Source organism: Pelmatolapia mariae, linkage group LG5 (genome assembly GCF_036321145.2).
Source record: "Pelmatolapia mariae isolate MD_Pm_ZW linkage group LG5, Pm_UMD_F_2, whole genome shotgun sequence".
NCBI classification, from domain to species: Eukaryota; Metazoa; Chordata; class Actinopteri; order Cichliformes; family Cichlidae; genus Pelmatolapia; species Pelmatolapia mariae.
The window spans coordinates 33,369,295-33,376,984 of record NC_086231.1 but is presented as its reverse complement, the minus strand read 5'-3'; positions in this window follow the sequence as shown (position 1 = coordinate 33,376,984).

Genomic DNA, 7,690 nt, shown 5'->3' with positions numbered 1-7,690 from the left:
TCTTCTACATTTTTCTCTGATAAATGGTAAAAACAAAAAAAGCAAAATACATATATTGTGTATACATTGCACACTTTCTGACAGTTTAATAAGAAAATCGTAGCTCTAGCACAGATGCTGAGGGAGAAAGGGAACCTATTTTTGTTTCCTTTAACATTTTTTCCAATGGATGGACTTCAAAACATGGGTCAGCCTGTATGAAGCAGGTGTCCAGTCTATTAAGCCTTCACAAAGGAATCTGGGATCTTTAACTAGTCTTTTCCCAACTCATTAATCCCTGGTGTGATCAACAAAGGAATAGATTCCATGGCAATGGGTCCAGTAATGACTCGCTGATAAAACTGAATGTGATTAATCACCCCACTAACAAAATTAAAACATTTCCCAAAGCACCAAGTGAATTATCATTATCATCACTGATTATCATTATTAATCAAAGCCATTATTTTAAAGTGGTAGCTTCATTTGCAATTTGTTCAGAACAGTGTTTGTTATTGTAATCACAACATTTATGCTTTGGGTATTTCACTCAGTAGAAGCAACTTTACTTGTTGGCTATTAATTTAAAGTGGTAGAGCTTTTATAAACTGGGTCCATTTACCATCCACCCATTCTATTCCACTTATCCTTGTCAGGGTCGCAGGGGGCTGGAGTCTATCCCAGCCATCACAGGGCGAGAGGCAGGGTACACCCTGGACAGGCCGCCAGTCTGTCGCAGGGTGAACACATAGACAAACGACCATTGGCGCCCACATTTGCACCTATGTAATGTCTATGGGCAATTTAGAATTACCACTTAACCTAACCCCACTAACTGCATGTCTTTGGACTGTGGGAGGGAGCCGGAGTACCCGGAGAGAACCCACGCAAATATGGGGAGAACATGCAAACAAGCCAGGTGGTGGAATCAAACTCAGGACCTCTGTGCTGTGAGGCAACAGTGCTAATCACCGCACCACCGTTTTGTATTCTCGGAAACACAAAACCAAATTTTTCCGTGACTTAACTTTGGCTTATCTCCCTTCCAAGGTCGTGTTTTAGAGCATGTGTGATTCAGCACTGCTGCCATTTCTAGATCATCCTGTTCTGGCACCTACACTTGTGCGTCTGCATAGCATGCATCTTCTTGAAATGATGCATGTAGAAACAGTTACTCTTCTACTTCATTTTCATTTGCCATACGTGGACAAAGAAGAGAGACACAAATCTGTCAAGATGATTTAAGACTGTGTTTCTGTGTTTTCACTGTGCTGCATGCTGGAACCAGTCCAGTCTCAGTCGCCGTGTGCCAGTCGGTGGGGTTTTGTCAAAGCCTCTGGTCTGGTTCATTTTTGCTTGTTGCCTGCATCCTAACCCACTACATTAAGGCATCAGTGAGATGGATTTGTCAGTACCAACCCTTTACTGCTCAGTACCAAATAGTTTTCAGTCACTTAACATAACCAAACAAAAGTAAGTGCAAAACACAAAGATGTCAAGAAGACAGACCACGACAAACCTGTGTCTATCCGGTCTTTAAGTCTGACGTCATTAGACATTTCCGGGTCCAAACTCCGCTTCAGGTCCCAAAGTCAAACGAACACTGCGGCATCACTGAGAGTTACAAACTATCTAAACTGTTTCATCTTTAATAAAATGATCAGTGTTGCTGCTTTACCAGGTGTAACAATTAAGTTTAACATCCAGGCATTCATGAAAACAGAATTTATTCAATTTAACGGAGTTAGAAGTTAGCAGGAAGTTAACTCGCTAGTTTCCACCTAAACATAATATATCATGTTCTGACTGAGGGATTTCTGAAAAAATTAAAACATTCAGCTCTGCTATCACTTCCCACATAAATGAAGACAGAAAACTAAACAGCAGTGACGTTTGTAAGGTTACTGAAGTTTGGCTAGCTGGTATATAATGATGTGCTACGTGTTAGCTAGTGACACAGCTATGTTAGCATAATATAAAAACATTAGCACAGTGAAGCTGGAGGATGAACGCTAACTTTTTTCCACTTGATGAAAGGAGAACAACTGAGATAATCCATCCACAATAAGAGGTTAGTCATTAATATACTGCTGCATGGGCTGGGCTGTAGTTACATCGTAAGGTTTTAAAAACTGAGCTTTGAAATGAATAGTGGTAATAAAAACCGAGAGAGGCTGACAGTGATCACTGATTTTTTTAGGGGCTTGTTGAGATTAAATAGAACAAAATACAAAGCATTAAAACATGTTAAAAACACAACAGCCTTTATAAACGCATAGTAGTTTGGACCCAGAAGCAGGGTTCATATGTCATCACTTAAAGACCAGATTGCCATTACATCCCATCCAGCCTCCTAAGGCAGACTTTTTTTTTGTCTCTAAAATAGGACCATTATTTCTGGATGGCCAGTATAGCTGCAGCTGGTCAATAAACGAAGAGGTGAAGGCAGCATATGATAAAACAGCATCATATCTTGATGTGGTATGAGAACGTGCCGGCTAGAACAAAATGCAGTTCAGGTTCTTTCTACTGAATGTTTCAGTAGAGCTGTCCATTGACAGCACTGGGGATGAATTCCCTCCAGTATTCAAAATTTCCCCCTACTGATTACTGCAGAGTAAAGAATTTTTATCACCGAAGTTAAAATGCCTACCTTCAATAGGAACTCCATTTTTCTTTGTTGTTCCCAGCAGCTGCCTCCCTCTGAGACTATTAAACCACAAACACACAGGATTTGGTGTGGCTCCACATGAAAAACACAGCAAGCTTACTTGATAAACAATAAATTCAAGGTTAGGCATATAGGCTTTTGCTACAGCCCACGTAATACGACTTGCCCTACACTTCAACTGCCTATAAACCTGTAGACTACATCTTCAGCACTGGGCCGACGTGCTCTTCTGTTAACTAAAGCACGGCTTCTGTCGGCTGACATTGGAGCTGTTGGGCACAAGGTGGTCACTAATGGCAGCTTAATCATTCTTACAACATTTAATAGGCGCTTAACAAATGCTTTTAGTGTACATTTAACACCTACATTAATTAATTCCACTCATTTAGTGCTTGCCTGCTAGCTATGTAATGTCATTAAAGTAGAGCCATGCAGTAAATTGACTGTTCACAGCGATGTAACATGAGCTTCAAACATAAATAAGTGAAGAGTAATACCAACCACAGTTTGGTAGTGTGAAAACAGTATTAGTCCTCTTTCCCTGTGTTTCAACAACTGAACACCATTTTTAGCTTATTCTGAACTTTAGTAATGTCACGGTGCAGTTACACAGAAACCCTCATTCATAATTAAACTTGCTGGTTTGTCCATGTTTCTCTTTGTTCCCGCTGGCTCTGTTTATAATCTGCTTTCTTCTTCGTTTCTTAATCTGGCCTCTGCACACAAACACAGCGGATTTTAAATCAAACAGCCAAGGTATGGATTGTAAAGCTTAGAGTGAAGAGGTTCGACAAAATTATTGCATTAATTATTGCAGTTGTTACATCAAGTAGTTTTATAATCAGGTGAGGTCTGTTACAGGATAGCTCGATTTCTAGGGATTCGGTTTAGACAACTGAACAACAAGTTTGTTTTTTTACAGACTAACCATTTTAGCATTTTAAAGAGAGAGATTAGACATGATATTGTGACGAAATTCTATCATTTCCTGTACTTTCCCAGATTTCTTCAGTTCAGTATGGTTTATGGAACAGTAGTGATGTATAATACCAAGTAACATTCAGGCAGGTATTGGCAATACTGATCTGATAGTGATACTTTGTATCAGTATGCACTACAATTTGAACAAATGAGACTTTGTCTTTTTAAGGATGCGAAGAATTCCGGTCATTTAAACACAGACACAAAAACCTAGACATAAGTCACTTTCCAAAATTCAGCACCAGTGCTACACGTCGCCAACAGCTCCACATTTCATTTGTACCTGGATAGTGCCTGCCTGCAGCACCAAAGGACTCTGCGAGCTATGTTTGTCTCGCCCCAGCAGCACCTGTCCCTCTCCTCCTCTTCAGTTTGCCTCATCATAAACTCATCATCATATTCTGTGTTATAATTTACTTTTGTTTCTGTTTGACAAGGTTTGCGGTCTTGCCACATTTGTCACAAACCGCGTCTTGGCTGTTAGTGGAGCTGAAATAGCTCCACACATGACTCCACTCATCAACTGAGTGAGCGAGCACAAGTGACCTGTGACGCATTTATACAGCTGTATTTCGCAGATCACTATGACAGGCGGAAGAAGAAGTAGTCCTTACCAATCATTTAGACAATCCCTGTAATACAGCTACTGTGTTCCTGTTACTCATAAAGTACAAACTTACCACAAATTACCAAAATATATATTTTTTTATGAGAATTGATTCTAAAACATAAATATCTGGTATCGGAGTAATTGATATTTTCTATTATATTTATATTTAGTATTGATCCGCACTCTACTAGTTTATGGCAGTGGCGTTCTTTCAGGGCATGCAAGGCAAGCAGTGCTTGTCTAGTGAAATCAAAAGCAGACATTAATTAAAGCATACCAAATTAAACAATCTTGTTTCACTACACATAGCATTCTGTCATTAAATTTCTCTCATGGCTGTTTGCATCCATGCATTACTGCCATCTTGTGACCACAGATGGTTATTGTTACTAGAAACAGAATTATTTCTGCGTGGTAAGAGTATGGAGTAGGCGTTCTCATGAAAGTGTCCATGGCTGGTTGACGATGGCTGGAATTTCTCAAGCTGAGAGCCAGCAGCTTACAGTTCGTTGTTTGGGCTTGTGCACTGGGGATAAACCTCTGGTCTGATGATTAGCATGCAGGGCCAACTGCTGCTGGCTTTGCATCTACTGATCTGAGCTGTGTTTAGTGACAAAACAGAGCTGGAATTGGCAAGTAGATGAAAACTCTATTATCATGATAAAAGATGAGCTTTCTCTTACTAACCACTTTGGTCAACATATCCAACATGTAAGAAAGTTTGAATCAATCATTCAGAACATTATAATGAAAACTATGATGATGGCGAGGGGAACTAATGCTCTGTTTGGCTTAATAAAACACCACCAGGTGAATAGGTGCAGGTTCCCCCAGCATTTCATTACTTTATGTAGAATTTCAGATTAACTTCTCTGAGGAATCACTTGGTTTACCAAATTTACAAAGTTCAGCTGGTTTGCTAATACACCACCTTCGTTTTTCATTCAGTTTTTTCCCCACTATAGATATCGACAGCTATGTCACATAGTGCTCAAGCCTTTTAATTCAGCTGTTTAAAAAAAAAAAATCATATATATATATATATTTTCAATCAAGATGTAGGTCTGTTTTTCAGAGCTCATTAACAGCATTAACAGTTTTTCAGAGATATGTCATCCTCACAATACAACAACTAAAAAACACTAAAAGCCACTAAAATATGATTTTATAGAATGCGATGCATTATTGTGCACTGAACAGAATATGAATTATTTAAAACAAGCTCAATGCTCAGCAATAGTAATGCTAGTAATACTGTAGGAATGCAGTAACACAGTAATCCATATAACACCAATCTGGAACGTTTTTCTGCAGGACAAGTACTTTCATTTCGTTATCTTATATAATGTTTGCCAATAATACAGTTCTGAAGTATGTATAGAAGTATGTATATGTAGAGTATGGCATGTGTAGTCAAGTATTTTTTATAGTATTCTTTTGTTTGTTTTGCTAAAGCATTGCTTACAGTTCTATAGAGTGCAGAGACATGAAGGGGCAGTACATCCGCTAATTTTCTGTACATGCTACTGGTTTATGGTATGTAAGTATTTACTTTCAACTTAAGTGATTAAATGCTGCAATTTGGGCATGTTAAAGCAATGGATAACATATACCACATGGATGCAGCAAGCTTTGGCAGCTGTGATGTTTTTTGTTTTTTTATTAAATTATGTTAGCTAGTTTGATTAGCGAGCTGAAGTCATAAAATACATGTAAGCTAAATAGTGCTAACTAACAGACTCATAAAATTACAGAGTTCCACTGCGTAATTTGTATCACACATCAAGCCATGTTCTTGGTGAGACAGTTTTTATTAGCATGCTTCAAATTGCACCAAACTTGGTGGAGAGGTGAAGTTTAGTGATGATAATTAGCAAGTAACTAATTATCATCAGTAGTTGTTTTAGCAGATCATAAACAAGTACTGGTGATGGTTTAATTAAGATTGCATGCTAATGCTGTAAAGTTGGATGTCTATTAGAGGAACGGCAGTTTTTGCACTTTTGCTTTTTTATTCACCTCTCGCTCTTGTGTGGAAATTATTGGTTTGGAACATTTAGGCAATTTCTAAATTTATCATCACAATACATGTAGCATGTGCAACATTTCCCCAAAATGGTTTTGTCACTGCTTCCCAAAGTGCAAGAATCCAGTGTGACAAGATAATGTACTCCACGTTGAATTGTGTCATTTCAGCCTCACAAAACTACCCTGTTAGATATATGAGAAAAACTGATGCGAGCTGTCAAACACAGAGACGCTTAACATCCTGTAAGGGGAAATTCTTGGTGGAAACAGAGAGTTCTTGTCACACTTTTTGCTTCATCTCAACTTGAAAAGTTTTGGCTGACGGCAGTTTGAAACCCGAAATAGACGTGGAGCACTTAGCTGAAACAGATGCACATGTGCGTTGTTTCGGCTACTTCTCGACAAGAAAAAGTGCTTGTAGTTGTACGTACATAGACACACACACACACTGAGAAGAGCATTGACTGGAAACAATAGATGTGGAGGGGACACCTGCTTGCCTGATATACACCCCCCCATCCTCCCTCCCATCCATTAGGATTCAGTTCAGGGCTCGGCTCTGTCTCTGGGAGTAGGTTAGCCATGTGTGTCATGGTGAAATCCAGTGAATGATAATGAACTAACTGTGTGTGTGTGTGTGTGTGTGTGTGTGTGTGTGTGTGTGTGTGTGTGTGTGTGTGTGTGGAGAGGAGGAGGAGAGGAGGTGGCATGCTTGCTGAATCACTCCCTCTATCCATCCCTCCATCCACCTATCTATCTAGCCATCCAGCTATTCCTCCTCCTCCACCACCTCCTCCTCCTCGTTGGCGGTGTGTCGGCTAGAAGGACGGCCCCCATGCTCTGACACACACACATGCAGACGCACACCTCCGCGATGTGTCACTACCCATTCCACCTGCCTCTTCTCGTCATTCTCCGCTCACCGTTCCATCTACCTACACTTGCTCTTTCCCACCCTCTATCCCTCAGTTTGTCTTTATTATTATTATTTTTTTTAGTTCTCTCTTAGTCTTGCTCTCCACCCCCCCACTGTTCTCAACTCCCCCCCACGCTGTGTGTCACCACTGCCGGGAAGGAAGAAAAATGCTCCGGCACACGAGAGCGAAAGGAGAAAACGGTGAAAAGAGTCAAAGGGAGAAGACGGTGAAGACTGGAGTGTGCTCAGAGCACAGCGATGCCTCCATCCGCTATGAGCCACACTCTTCTTTGATGGAATATCCCGGACAGCGGAGGGCAGAAGGAGGGAGAAGAAAAAGAAGGAGAAGAAGAAGAATAACAGGACTGAGAAGACGGGACGGCCAGCGCTCGCCTCAGGAGGGTACGGCAACACGAAATGAAAAGAACAAAAAAAACAACCCATGTATGACATGCTTTTGCCAATCATTTCTCTAACAACTTCAGCTCTTCTGTCCCTTTTGGCG